The 15926-nt window shown below is 39.5% G+C and overlaps 1 protein-coding gene and 1 long non-coding RNA gene across 2 annotated transcripts in view; one reads left to right on the top strand and one right to left on the bottom strand.

The window, feature by feature from the left end:
- Positions 1 to 1301, bottom strand: part of zbtb16a (zinc finger and BTB domain containing 16a) — a 142289-nt gene extending 140988 nt beyond the window's left edge. The window contains exon 1 of the mRNA XM_083987118.1: positions 1167 to 1301. The gene's annotated coding sequence lies outside the window, so the exon portion shown is untranslated. The remainder of the gene's footprint in view (positions 1 to 1166) is intronic.
- On the top strand, positions 535 to 5393 carry LOC310997432. The gene is made up of 3 exons (XR_014595937.1): positions 535 to 918; positions 1284 to 1445; positions 4092 to 5393. It is a non-coding gene; the product is annotated as an uncharacterized lncRNA (long non-coding RNA).
- Positions 5394 to 15926: the final 10533 nt, after the last annotated feature.

The following is a 15926-nucleotide window of genomic DNA, read 5'->3' as shown; positions in this document are numbered from 1 at the left end:
ATTAGGCCGACTTCACCGAAAGGCAGCATAATCAATCTGATCACGAGTTGTCTGCCGTAGCGCGCCTTGGCGACCCAGCCACAACAAGAATAAACAGCGTTCAATATTCCAGACCATGAGCCACACTGACAGACACAAATGTGCAGAGAGCAAAATGGTTCAGCGTCTCTAAGGGGGACAATCAGGGACATTGAGCGTGCTAAAAAGTACACATGAGACAGACAGCTGCCAGGATCTCTTCGCAGATTCAAAGCAGTTGTCCTCTGATCAACGCACAGGTGGACTTTGTTTGAGGCAGGGTGAAATACTCACAACCCGCTTTGCTATAATTAAGGAGAGCGGCGGTGAAATACGGAAAGCTGCCTAAAGGATAAAGAGGAAAAAGTGAAAGGGAGAAGACAGAGATCAGACAGTCTCGATAACAAATCAATTTGCCATCGCATCTGTTACCAGTTCCCCACCTCACAGTACGCTGCGCGTGGGACTGCAAGCCGATTATTGGTAACCAATCAAACAACCAGATGCCTGTCAATCAATTGTAGTGTGACTGTACAGTGACTGGATTTGGGGCTTGTTTTGAGTATAGAGACCGATGTCTCCGGTCCTCATCGTGATGTCATCACGGCTAAATGAGCCACACTGGTGTGTCTGGAGACACAAGGACGGGCAAGAGTGTCGCTGTCTAAAAATTGCATAATTTCCATCAAAACGAGCAAACGCGATTTCTCCAGTAAAGTCACATGGAGCGAGGCGTCATATGTTGTCTGGCTCCCGGTGAAACAGCCAGACCTCACGTCCTCTGGCTGCGATCTCCAGCATACTAAACCAGACCGAGAGGGGGGGTTGCGTCAACCTTAACATCTCTACAATAGGCTTCCGTGCGTAAATGCAAACTTCAACACCTTGCAGCGCAATCAGGTAAACACTTGTTTCCATCCAGCACTCCGGTGCGCAGATCCAACTTGCTTGCCAAAGTCGCGTTTACTGTTAACTTCAGCATGAGGTTGAACGGGGACAAGCAAGACGTTCCCCAGCGCAATACATGCATCAAAACATCCATATGGTGAATGAAAGTACACAGAGAAAACATAGACGCATGCAGAGCAGCGGGTCTGGCACTTGTCGCCGGGAAATTATAGCTCCGTTTAGCCCGGATTTGTACTCACCTAAGTTGCACGTTTTGATTCCGTATAGTGTAGGGGGACTGGGGCTACAGCATAGTAAGGCAGTTCGCAGTACCCGCTCTCTCAACACGCACTAACTCCTTTCTTCTCTCGCCTTAGCAAATCATCACGGCGCTGACGTCAACGCAGCCAGTCAGCCAGACGAGCAGCAGGCAGACGGGCAGCCGGCGCTGCGCTCCAGCCCATACAAACACTGAGAAAGTGAGACACCTAGGGGGCTGTCTCATGTCAAACGGCTGTGTTACAGTGTGGCAGTGAAAGGTGAGCGACACTGCCCTCCCTCCAGCTGTTTGAATGCACATACAGCCTACAGTTGTGCTCAATCTCCAGCCAGGGGCAGACTTAAGAGTTTGGCGGACCTGTAGGAAAACTCAAATGTGGGTACTTCTGATCCCCCCCTGTAACTATTTTCAATCTGTTCACTCTCAGTTCAAGTAGCAGCAGAGCACAGGGTAGATTATGAATGCATAGGTTAGCTGAACAGCGTTTTTCAAATAATACACCCTCCATGACAAAGCCACAATGATTATGCCTTAAAATATATATTTCTATTGGAAGCAGGAAAAGCAGCTGGAAATCAGAGGAACAAATAAATCATGCAAAAACCCGACCGGTGCAGTATTAACTGGGAGAAACCACTTAGAGTTGTTGTATATGGTATGCTATTTATATGCTTGTATTTCTGTGCAAGCACTGCATTAGTACCTCCTACTCCCCATTATGCGTCTCTTCCATTTCAATCTATTATTTGAATCAAATGTTTCTCTTTGAATCCAGATGACAAACTCTGAGGATAGAGCGTAACAGAGCTGCAAAATTATCAAAGCCTGGAAAACAGATCATATATTAAATAATCGTGTAATTCAAAGTGCATGATGTTAAACTACATGATTAGGATCATGAGCCTGTGATGGATGCATCCAATCACAACTAAAATACGGTCATGTGACCAACAGGTATCACAGTCAGAAACCTTTACAGATGTCAGAGCCTTGTAACCTGCCATATGACCACAGAAACAATATAAGAGCAGGCAGATCTCCACTATAGTGCTAGTCAATGACAGAGGCAACAGTAAAAATTATAACACATTCATTCTACACATTGGCTTCATTGACTGTAACTTTAGATGTCAGGTTTCACCTCAGATGCAAAGACATTATCGGAAAGTGGGTTTACAATATTTTGCAAGCAGAAACACACAGCAACAATCTAAGACTTTTATGAAATTGTATTTCAAAAGAAAAGAGCTAAACAATCAAGGAATAGGATGGCATTGCTAATTTCAAGAATTTTCCAGAATGTTCTGCGACACTAATTTGAAGAAAACCCATGAAACAAAAGAAACTACTCTGTTTTATAGAAAATGCAATCTTAATGATCAGTGAAGTAAATTACTTTCAGTTGGATGGTTCTAGTGCAATAACAGCCCATGGTTGTCAGGATAGCTGTAATTTTCCTCTTGCCTTTTCTGTTGACCAATAACCAGGGATGCAGTGAATAGTACACCTTGTAATTGTTTGGTCAGATATGGCCCAACTCTGAGCCTTTTATAGTAAAAGCATACTTTAGAGCTGTGGAACTTGATTGATGTTTTGCCTTAATGATGATCACTGGCTGCAGGCAATTCTTTACCCAGTGGTTTAATTTCACTATATTTTAATCCTGTTGTTAAGCTGCCTTTAAGTGCTCCCTGTAAGTTTTTGCTTTCCTTAAATCACAGATACAAACTGTCCAGCATTTAAAAGGAAGATAATGTAATAAGCACTATATGTTTTTAAATTGATATCTTATTCATTCATGTCGTTCATTCATGCAGACATTTCTGTTCTCCAGATCCTGTGGGCTTTGTTAATCCTCCTTTACTCTTTCAGGTCAACGTTTTCAATGATTTATTGAAATATCTCACAATATATCATCATTTTGTACAGATATTCATGCTTTTTCTTTTTGAGTACTAGCACTATCGTTTGCAGATAAGATAAGATGAAATACAAACACAAATTACTGGTAAATGGTTCAAGAATACATACGGTCTCAGACAGAAAATACTGAGGTCAAATATTCACTAAATATATTCACCACTGACTGTATGGAGAAAGCAGATAAAAATACACCCAGCTGAGAGTTGCTGGGCACCTTAAATAAGGAGCTTTGCCAGGTGGTGCAAGAAGAACCATTTACAACACAACTACAGCGAGACCAAAAAGCTGGGAAGTGCCTCATCATCCAGGATGATGAGTTTAGTCATCCCTGTGCCTCAGGCTCACATCAACACTCCACTGACTGAGCCTGATAAAATGGAAGCAATGGACAGGTCAGGTCAGAGCCGACTATCTGGGGGAGGTCGGGGTCATTCAGTGTCTGCAACAGATCACTCAACGTGTTCGGTCAATCAGCGCTGGTTGACAGCACACTTGGGTTTGTGGTGTGCTGAGGAGACAATATGAAATAATATTAACAAATAACAATAGTTGTCTTCCAGCCTACTCTCCATTGTTCTTCAGTGTGTTCAAGAGCTGCCAACTTTGACCCATGAGGGTCTTTTGACTGACAGCCCAAACAACAAATGACAGACAAATGCTTTGGCCTGACATTACACAGGGATTCTAGGGATCTACTTAAAAGTCTTTACAGCTACAGCAATACTTCCTCTGTGCGGTCTCTCAGATACAAGTAATAACTTATGCGCCTTGCGATAATCTGATCTCAGTCATTCACTTTCATTTCTGTACTTTTTTTCATTTAAGAAGTGCACAACAGATTTTAAAAAAAGCCAAAACCTCCTTTTCGAGATAAGCCATCTTGTTGAAACCATAAACACAAGACCAGGTTTGAACCTGTCTTTCAAACCTCCTCTTTTCATATTTCTCACAATTATCTTTTATTTCTTGTGTGTACAACCAGAAGATGCCTTTGAGACCTCAAAGACACACACAAGAATTCCATTTGGATGATAGAGGACTCAGTGGGATGCAGCCAGAAAGAAGCAAAGACAGCAGGATTGACCCACCTCGAAGCATGGCCAAAGGTTGGCTATTTCCTTTGTGCCAGTGTTGTACTGACCCACAGTCCCCCATTGAAATCATGAAATCTAGTCTAATCACCAGAATAAAATAATTAGTTTTGGTGACCTTCACAAAATAATTTTGGTGTATTCTGTGAGGAAATGTTTAAATGTTTTCTAGATTTAGTCTCGGAGCAGTTTAGTTAATCATTTACCATTATACTTTTCACTTTAAAAACTATCTCATGAGAACACTGCGATTCAAAATTCTATCTTCCTATTTACTCTAATTTCTCAAATAGCAACAGGTCCAGGTTCTTGCATCAGGTTCTAAGTACTCACACAGTTTAGAGCTGCTTCAAAATGGAAAGCATAGGTTTGAAGGGGGCTTTCAGGGAAATCTCATTTCCTTTAAAATACAGTGGTGCTCTGGGAATTTTTAGATTCATCTGGGCACGGATCACAGAGTGCTTCATTACCTTTGAGCTGCGTGCTGTGCAGGCTTATCCAGGGATAAAGAAAAAGGCACTCCCTTAATCTGGCAATAATCCACCGTTTTACTGAGGGAAAGGAAGATGAGGGCTAAATTATAAAAACCAGATCATCACTGCACTTTATAATAATACCAAGAGTTAGAAAAAGATGGGCTGCCTGGAAGTTTTGGTTTTGGTTTGTAGCTGAGGTTAGAAATGGGACCATTAACTATCAGTGAAGGGCTCCTGTGTAATTCAGTGGTTGGTTATGCATGTGTTTCACACAGCTTTATTATATTAGTTTTCTTTCCTGTGCAGGGGGCAATCAGCTATAAAGAAACTCCACTCCACCATGCTCTAAGTAAAATAACAAAATGTGATGCACAGTGGGCAGTTATGACAAGTGAGTGATATTGGTGCACTTATCTCTGATAGAGCTGCACTTAGTAACTTTGTACACTATTAGCTATTTCCCCATTCAAAGCATACCAAGGATGTGATACATTCATACACATTCACTGTCCTGCTGCAGTTAATGCTCACTAGAGCACTAAATGTGTATTCATCCACTATTGAAAATAGTCTCCTACAAGAGCACCATTTACACAGTTGCTATAAACTGCGGTCCAGCTGTTTAAGTAAATAAATTAAAAACACTTAAACATTTTTTTAAAGTTGAATCATGTAAAGTGTGTGTGTGCAACTATTGATTTTTAGAAGAAATTCAAATAAAACTCCACAACAGTAATCTTTTAACTTCTGTGTAATTATTTGCTTTGTCTAATTCTAATGAATTTCGTCTGAAGCCATTTATTTCATGCATCATTTCAACTATTTCCACAGTGGTTTTGTCTTTCTATTCTTTCAGAACTACTCTTCTGCACTGTGAAGCACCATGTCAAATTTGAAAAATGCTACATAAATACAGGTTAGGATCAAAGACGGAAAAAAAGAAAGATTTTGTTGATACATTCTGGTATAATTGCAAACAAAAACTTAGTTGAACAAGGCAAACCAGAAACCCCCCATTGTCTGTGTCCTGTGTCGGCATGGTGCATTGAGGAGGTGTGTGCATGTGTGCGAATGTGTGTTGGGGGAGTATAGGCCCCACACAGTGGACCTTTGTGAAACCCTGCCCATGCAGCCAGACTGAATGGACTCTTTTTACACTTGTGTAAACCTGGGGGCGTCTACGGGACTGAGGCCACGCCTCTTTGACCCCTGACCCTCACCTCTGACCTTTTCTGGATTTGGTCGGGAAGTACTTTTTGCTCACCATGTGCTCATGAGTAAAACCAAAAATTGCACAGTTAGGATCTTTGTTTAAGTCACAGCCTCTTAAATATATAACCGCAAATCAAGTGTACATGACATGTCAAGCAGTTTAAACTGACACAGCTTAACAAGATTCATTTTTTAAAGTTAAAATTAATTAAAAATATATATATATATATAAATGAATGAATGAACAAAAAAACATTTCTAAAAACATCTACAGAGTTTGGCTTAGGACGGAAGACATTTGAAGGCAGTCTGATTAAAAAAATCCAAACAGAAGAATGTACACCTATCCAACCACAGCTAATTTTTTCAAACCTTTTTGACCGCTGGATGACCAAGTTCTTTGTGTTTACCAAGTTACAGGTTTGCCCTCTTCCACACACACTAGTAACCTCACAGAATGTCCTAACCTGCTTCAGGTTAATGGGTGAAATGGCTGTGTTGACCTAGGTGTTTTATTTACCAAGTGCCTGTTTACTTCTTCATTCCAATGCCTTCAGCTCCACCCTCAGAGGACAAACTACAGCGCTTAAGAGAATCCTCTGGATCAATACTCCTCTGGAAAAAGAATGCCAGCCCAACAAACTGGGTTTGTGTGGTCAGTTTCAGGTGAAGGGTACCTTGACCTAAGACTCTGCAATCACCTCTTAACAGACCAGTGATGGATCATTACAACACAGAGATGTCAGGCTGGCTAAAAGAATAGTCATGTTTAAGAGACATAAAACCAAGCTCATTTTGCCCCATAATCAAGATAAGTTTGCCTCAGTGACGGGAAGAGTGTACATTCTCCTCAAAGGGCATTACAAAAATTCAACCATTATTTTTTACTGGCTCAAAAATATATCAGATACAGATGAAGGTAATCCTTCCTGACGGAGCTAGAGAACATACTCTACATGTTTTATTGTCAAGTGCGGTATTCATCTACAAAAGGTTACACACAATTCTTGTTCACACTTGTTTGTGGATCAGAGAGCTTCTCCACAACTGAATAATCGCTGGGCTTGGTCACACTGCCTTAAGAGTCACTTTAGTTTTAGTGTCTCCTAGATAATAGATTGGAGTGTTTTCGGGAGATTTTCAATGAACATAAGGTTCAGGAAGAAAGACTGAATAAATAGACTCTTTATGCACAAAATGTCAGTTATCACCAGCTTTAGTAGCACAATATTACTACTTCTGTCTGCCTTTAAAGCATGGTAATAGTCAAACTCTAACTCATACATTCTTTCAACATTTTAATCCTCATGCATTTCAGTGTGTTGAATGTACAGTAGTTGATGAAGAGTGTTGTCAGCCAAGGAAAAGTTTGTCTTATTGGTCAGCTGGTGACGGAACAAATTTGCCCCCTTGCAAGTGAAAAAGGCATGACAATGGAAAGGTCAGAGTTAAGCTACATTAGCAATTACACTGAAATCATGGCTGTAACCTTGTGATGTTCGTGTGATATATAGCCATCTTATTTGAAAAAAAAAAACATGATTGCAAGTAGCAAAGTTGACAAGTGTGTATTTATGACCTGTATGTGTGTGACAAGCTGCCAAACTGAGACTGTAATTTTAAGGGGAAGATATCACCTGGATTCTTCATTCCTGCTTTAACCTCATATTTTCACACGAGTGGAGATTATTTAGAAGAAAACAACAAAATAAGAACAAGACAACTAAAGAACAAAAGCATTAGAAGAGACACGGGAGGAAGAGGGCATTAAAAGCATTTTCTCTAAAGGTTTCATGTTATTTGTCTGAACTTTTCTTACTTATCTTGTAATCCAGAGCCACTCATCTTCTTTTCACTACATTCTTTTACTTTGCTTAAATGAACACTTACAAGGTTAATTGTAATAGGAAAAAAGAGATCAGAACTAACCTCAGCTATTGTAGTGATTGTTTTAATATAATCTCTCAGACGTGCATTTTTAATTACATTCTCAATACAACAAAGCTTCAAGGTCTGAATCTATTCTGGTTTAGACAGGTGATACATGGGAAAAGAAGTCTGGCTGAGACCTGCACAGACAAACACGAAACCCCACATGGACTTTGGTGGGGTATTTTTCTCATTAATAATTAATATATTTGAACCCATTTACACTCCTCACCAATGTGAAATGATCTCCTTAGTTGAAGAAATCACAACAGAAAAGTGGTGATCTGAGAGTGGAGAGCCCCAGTTACAGTCTGACGGAAGATCAATTCTCTCCCATGCCTCAGGTAGCCCTTATGCATTGTACAGTGAGAGCGAATGAGGCAGACATTGACCAAATAAATCAGAGGGATTTCACTGTACATCGAACAGTCTTTCCTCAGGGAATCCCGATTTCACAACCTTCGCATCTGTTGAAGCCTGTGGGAAGTACGTGGGCCTTTGTAAATTTGGTTTACAAAGAAAATGGGTTAACTAAATGTGTCAAATCAGTGGGTGATGTGTAAATCTAAATATAAAAATCTATTTTTTGTTTTTTGTTTTCCTTAACTTACATGATAAGAAGATATCAATCCTATTTGATATAGCAACATTTCCTGTGGTAATGGAGAGGGTGTTTTTTTTAATGATTATTATTATCATTAAAGGGGGCATTTTATCCTCATACAGCATAGTGATAGTGGAGAGATAACAGCAGTTAAGAGAAAGAGATGACTGGCTCAAGATGAGTATATTCTAATAAAATAAGTCACATTTAATTTCAAAATATAGTGTATTGGTTAGCAGAGGCAGCAAAGACAGGAAAGACAGGTTGAACAGATACTGAGAGGAGCAGCTCTGCATTGTTTCAATAAAGCACTCTAAAGAAGATAGCTAAAGATTTTGTCTGGCTCTGTGATGGTGGACTCGACTGAATTTCATTTTCTGCAATATGGGAAGTGCCTACATAATACTTTTGTTTTCTGCTTCACTTCAAGAATATGTGTGCATCATTGCCTGTGAATCGCTGCAGTGTTGGTACACAATTTGAATCTCAAACAGAAAAGACAGGAAGCAAAAATGAAACTATCATACACAGACACAGCTGTCTGTAGACTTATCTGAGTCAACACTCAAGTTGCATGTGCTGAATTAAAACTAATGACCTCACTTCAGCCCATTTTCCACTGGTCAGAAACCCACTAAGACCTGCTATCATCAGGCTTTTGTTCAGCAAAGGGTTCAGTTGGCATTCACATGTTGGTCAAATGACTCTGGAATAGATGTGGGCATTTATCAGCTCAAACCCCAGTCAGCACTGATGTAAACACAAAATGAGGCAAACCCGTTAAGTTTCACACCTTTCCTCCTGTGACATCTTTCGGAGCACAGACACAGTGTCGACAGACCAATCACCTGCCCCACAAGGTGCAGTCTAACAAGAAACACCGTGGCTACACTGCATGTATGGAGATGAGAGAATGAGCTGTAGCCCCAAAATAAGTTTTGAAAACACACAATGATGGACCAGTGATTCTTCTGACTTGTTACAAAAAGTTACCAAATGTGTGCAGAGTTAATGTTGATTTAAGATTATCACCACACATTTGAATAAGAAGGTACAGTAGGACTTTTACAGTAGATAAAAACAAATTCACAGAGATCTAAAGATTAGTCTTGTCTAGAACAGGCTTGGGTTTATGTGCATTTTCTTGGGGTACTCTACTGCACTAAGCTTCAGTTCAGTTCAGTTCAGTTTATTTCATGTCCCCAAAGAGCAATTTGGGTTGCAGCTCATAGAATCACATAAAGGTAAAAACATATAACGCAAAGATATAGTGACATAGAGACGCATCATTATAAATAATATAAATAAAATATGCACTAATTGTGATCATATAAGAAATAAAATATAGGAAATACCGTTAATACACAGAATACAAGATCCAAGATAACACTGTTAAGAACATAGTGGTCAAGTAAAGTGCATCAGATAAAGTGCAGTCTCACAAAGAGGAGAGCAAAATGATTGGGACAGTACGGTGGCCAGTACAGACTTAAACAGGTTACAACCAGCCATTATTTCGAGGCATTCATCTCCATCTTATCAGTCATTTTAAAGAAATCATTCCGAAACTTTGATGAGCATGTTTCTGACTTATTCAACACTTTTGAGACTGTCATTTTGTACTAGTAAATGTTGAAAATAAAGATCCCAGATGGCAACTAGCCCTGGTTTGGATCTTGTTTTTTATTCCAACAAACATAAAATGTACTATCCACATGTAATGATCAGGCAGGTCAAGGGAAGCTGTATGAGGGTCCATCTCAAGACAAGCCAAAGGTATTCAGAGCCTACTTTTCTGCTAGCTAGGCAACGTTATTTACTGGATTCTGTATCAAGGTCATCTGACTCAGTGGAAAAACTCAGCTACTCCTCTTTGGTCACTTGACCCATGTCTTTAACATCATTACAGTCTCTTGAGAGTCTCCGGTGTTGTTACTGGGTGAACTCTCAATATGTTTCCTTTGATGGGAGGTTTGAGAAGAAAGAGGCAGAATTAGGTGACAGGAGGAAGGATTGCAATTGAGCATGAGATTAACAAGCAATAACTGTTCTACTGTATATTATGACCAACAAAATATTTGATTTGTTATACATAAATTGATCCTTCCTGTAGGATTTGTTAAACGACGCTGTTCAGTAAATTATTTTATAACCAGTCAACATACTGTTCCTCTCTGACTTGGCTGAACGTAGCACCACAGAATGTCAGAGGCCGATATACAACAGGTACAAGTGTGGCGTTGTTGCCTCTTTTCACCAACAGCTCCACTCCCCCTTGCATGACACGTCACTAACTAGAGCATAATCACAGCCTGTGATATAATTGCAAATGCAATTAATCATTCAGCCCTAATATCCATGTGTTTTGCAACTTAATCAGCAGACAAATGCTTTAAACACTTATAGTCCTATAAGTCTTCCTTGTTCTTTAATTAAGCAGAAACATGTGCTACACTGGCAAGTGTGTGCCATATCCACTGAAACTGCAGTAACCATGCATTCAGGCTATACATTAAATACTTGAAGAGACAGCTAAAAGGGCATATTTAAAGAAATACCATTACACACACTCGCTTTAACACACATACACAACCCGCAATCTCTTTCCAGTGTCACTGTGTGAATTTGTTTGTCTACCTGTGTTCAATTGCCCTTGGTTTGATTCCCTCCATCCTTTCTTGAAGGCTGCTTAATAGCCTCTTTCCTTTCAGAGAAGATTGCATGGACATCTTGGAAGGGCCAAAAAGCCCAAAGATAGACTAGTTTAGTGCAAAGTCCGTGTACTTAAATTAATCTCACATCACTGTAATGAGTAAGGGAAGGACTCAATGGTGAAATGGTGGGTGAAGAAATAAATGTGAAAAGAGGTGCAGTGAAGAGGAAAAAGGAGAAGCGAGTGAAAAGAAAAAAGATTGTAGAAATGTTAAAAAAAAAAAAAAAAAAGGAAGGTCCAATGATTGGAATAATATTGTTATAGATTCAGTGCAGTGCTTTACAAAAATGGTATACCCAGCTTTTCCTAGCAAGTACAGTAATATCCGTGAGGCATCTAGGAAGAACAGAACAAATCCATCTCACTTATTAATTATGAAACGACAATGACGGATGACAAAACAACCTCTTCAGAAGTAAAATGTATGTTTAGATCAGTTAATTCTCCGTCCTCCTCCTCACATCTGCTGTAGTAGTGCCTCTGTCTTCCCCTGTTTCACAGACACTGAATGACTTTTAGAACTGCAAAAACCACATCTAGCCTACCTTTCAGATTGAATTTATGGAGAAAAAAAAGTAGCCATGCTGCTGATCAAATCCACAGAAATCAATGTGATCAGAGTCAGTTTGATCAATGATAACAATAGCAGAAGCATTAGGCTACTAGTAACACTACAACACAGCAACCACAAAACTTTGCACTGGCAAAAATGTAACATTTTCTACTGGTATTTTTGAGCTCAGTACTAATTACATGAAGTAATATTTAATTTACACAGATACAAACTGCCCTCAGGAAACAGCCTATGCTTGTACTTGTACTAATAGTACAACACTGACAACAGCTTTCACCTTCTCCCACCTACCCCACTTGAATGTTCGCAACTGGTAGCCATATACGTAAATAAAAGTGCTGGAACCTTAAATAGTGTTACAAACGCAGTGTCACAAAGGTTATCTTGCTTTGAGCACTGGTAGTATTGTAGCTACTATTTATATTAACAAAAGCTCATCAATATAATATAATTTCTAATAATGACCAGTAAGAGACCTACAGCCTGATCAAGATATGTGAAAGGGTCTTGAAGGATCAGATGGTGTTTTCACACAATATTCCTGGCTGTACAAACACAATGTGTGGTGTGTTTTGTAAGGCATGAAGACGTACAGTAGAGCACTCTAAACAGCTGACACACTTCTGCTTACTGTTTAGGTGTGTGAATGTGTTCTGTCCTCTCTGACTCTGACTACACCACCCACTACCTCTTGTCCACTCCCCCAGCAAGGCCACAGCTGCCTTTCATTCAGAGAAAAGAAAAGAACCACCTCTCTTCCCTACATCACACATTTCTTCATTTTTTCCCCATCTTAAAACACACACACACACACACACACAAATGTAGGAACCCAGCTGTTCTCGGAGCAGAAATACAGAATCTCTCTCCTTCCTATTCCCCCTCTCGTTCTCTTTCTCCTGCCAATTTCTGCTGATGGTCGTGCACATACGCCAACGTCTCATTTTTAACTTAAATATTCCGTACATTTGTAGCATTTGCTAAACGAAAGGTATAAAAAGTCTAACTCCAATTGCCTTTGTGCTGAGTGGAGGCAGTCAAGCTCTTGCTCTTGTGTCCATAGTGCTTAACCACTGGACCGATGGCAAACGACACAGTAATCACCTTACAGTGTTCCTGGTGTTCCTGGGAAAAAGAAGGCATGCTCGCCACAGGGAAGCTCCTCACAGCTAATCCTTTAGCACATCTCTCTTTTTCACTCTCCTTCTTCCCTGTTCCCTCTTGTTTCTAATATTTCTGCACTGCAGCAATCATTTAGGATAACCTTGGTTTACTTATCTTCTAACCCATTTTAACTTGAGACCACCCCATCAGGCTCCCATCACTCTTCTGTTACATATTATCAAAAGAGTGAGGGGAGTGTCTGTAGGTCTGAGAGGGTTAGGGTTAGGCTTCTGTGGTAAATGGATACTGTGGACATGGTGCTGTTTTTGGTATTTGGTCATTAGAAAGCTAACTAGGAGACAACTTTCATATGAAATGTGGCCAGTTTTTCCAACTTAGGGCTAATTTTCATAGTTCTGACTGTCACTTCTGTCACAAGGATAATGTACTCACCAGTTTAGTTGCTCCAACACTGGGGGTGGGTGGGGACACAAGAGGCCAAATGATTAGACAGGTTGTAAACCCCCAGGTTAGCCAAACTTATCTGGAAGAGAACAAAGTTGAACCATAAAAAAACATTACTCAAACTGTCTGTCTTCAACATCTATCAGTTTACAGACTGACCCTGCATCAAGGGGAAAATCTTTAGTCAGACAAGGGTGGGTGGGTGGAGCCCTTACAACTATCAGTGCTTTGAAATTAAACACTTGTAGCTAATGTCAGTGTTGTTCTTCGAAATTTTGTATTATGTCTATACTAGCTCTCACTTGTATCCAAAGGCACACCCACCTTTTTTTGTAAGAAAGATAAAACATTAATTATTTGTCCGCATTTTGTATTGAATGTATAAGTAGTAACTATTTAACCATCTGCCACAGTGGGACATTCAGTGAGACATGGGCTGAGCAGTACAGACACTCCAGTGCACAGAGTTCTATGTGCATTTTGACCAACCATAAAATGATGACCTTGATGGTCATTGTAGTACAGTTTAGAGAAAAATCAACTACGGACCCGGTTTTCAAATGACAAGTACTGACTGAAACTCAAATCATCCCTTAGTCTGTTATTCTGACAAACACACCTCCGGATGTGTTCATCAACAAGAACAGCATCAAACTAGTTTAACATATCCATCTGTGGTGCTGCTGTTAAGTAGACTGATCACCAAGACACACAGGGGACCAGAATAAGGGCCGAAAATCAGGACAAAAATGATCCAAGTCACAAGGTGGTCGAAGCCAAAAGCCTTTCCTTTATCTCTAGCACACAATTTGATGATGTTAGTTAAGTTTACCGTGTATTGTAGAAGAGACAGTGACCTTTGTATAGAAACAAATTCACCTAATTAGCTGTTTGTTTTGGTAGTTGTTTTGTATTAATAGAACATTAATCCACAGCTCTGCCATTGAAGATTAGCAGCAACTATTTCTACTGTATACTGTATGCTAGCCCATGTTGTTTTTCATTGATTCTTTGGAAAGTTATATTTTATGTACATCAACTCTTACTCGTTTTGTTACGCAACTGAAAAGAACTCAAATGAAAATCACCACAGGGCCATGCAGTTTGTAAAAGTTGTACGTTACTAGTTAAAACAATCCCTGTGTTGTGCTTCTTTGGTGATTTGAATACCAACATGTTTCAAGAACGACTTTTATTTAGTTACATAAAACAAATGCAAATAATAAACATTATCTATAAAAACAATATAAGGATGAATGAGACCACAACATACAAAATCCATGCTGTCTGGCTCATCAAATAAGAGAGGGATTGTGTTGCAATATGGTGTTGTTTATCCCACAGCTGTGCCCCCTTGAGTCTAATATCCGAGTATTGACAGTGAACCATTCTAACTCTTGAAAGATGTAAATTATGTACACAGCTACTATTACAGTACATCTGTGGTTTACCAAGTATGAGTGAAGAAAAACGCAAAAGAAAGAATACACGTAAGCTATTTGTGTTGGAAATAGACAGAATATTCAACTGACGGAGAAGTGTGGCTCAGTGATCAGTCTGGCAACTAAATGTAAAACCAAGTCTGACAAATCTTTTTGTACTGTAAGGATTGTAATATGAAGGAGTCCAAAGAATAAAAAATGTAATGTGAGTAAACTAAAGACTTAGGATACATTGCTGATGAACTAAATTGCTTGGTTTATTAAAAATACAGATTGATTTTTTATCTCAAAGAAGAGATAGAATTATGTCCAAAGAGGAAACTCTATTTTGGTCAATTTTGACCATTTAGGAATTTGATCTATATCCTAATCTCAGAAGTAAGTGTTGGAAATTAAATTACCTAATTTTTAATGTATTAATATGAACAAAAGGGGTCCAAGAATGAAGTTGAAATAGTATCTATCTGAAATCCATCCATTAATAGTTCCTTATTAGAAATATGAATGAAGATCCAGTTGAAGATGCATTTAAGCCCCAATATGACACTTGAATGAGGAAACATTATGAGTGTTGAAAGCATTGGAGCTTCACCACAAAGCAGATTCAAACTACTGTAGGAGAAGAGGGAGCTGAAGCAGAAGGTAAGACTCTCATATAATCAGTCTTCATTCCGAACCTCAGTATGGTCATGAGGTCTGGATAGTGACTGAAAGAATGAGATCATGGATACAAGTGACCGAAACTCTTCTGCAGGGTGGCCGTGTTCAGCCCTCAAGATGAGTAAAGGAGCTCTGGACATCCTTCAAGTTGAAAGAAGCCAGTTAAGTTGGTTTGGGCATCTGGTGATGCATCCTGGTCACCTTCCATTGGAGCTCTTCAGGGCATGTCCACTGAGTAGAAGGTCCCAGGGTAGACCCCGAACACAGTGGAGAGATTGTACTATATCTCATCTGGCCTGAAATACCACAGGATCCCCCACCACGTTGTTGCACTACTTTGCTTGACCTGCTGACACTACAATCGAACCTTGGATAAGCAGAAGAAAATGGATAATAGAAGGATGGTGTTTAAATGTTTGCCAAATCAAAAATATATTTGAAGCAAATTCATTTTTTGTAAAGCAGTGTGATGTTTTAGAGAGTAAAATAACAACCATGTGGGTAAAATTATATCTTGTGAATTCATGTCACTTGGCTCTTGAAGGTG

Source organism: Trachurus trachurus (assembly GCF_905171665.1).
Source record: "Trachurus trachurus genome assembly, chromosome: 14".
NCBI lineage: Eukaryota > Metazoa > Chordata > Actinopteri > Carangiformes > Carangidae > Trachurus > Trachurus trachurus.
This window is presented reverse-complemented; position numbering and strand designations above follow the sequence as displayed.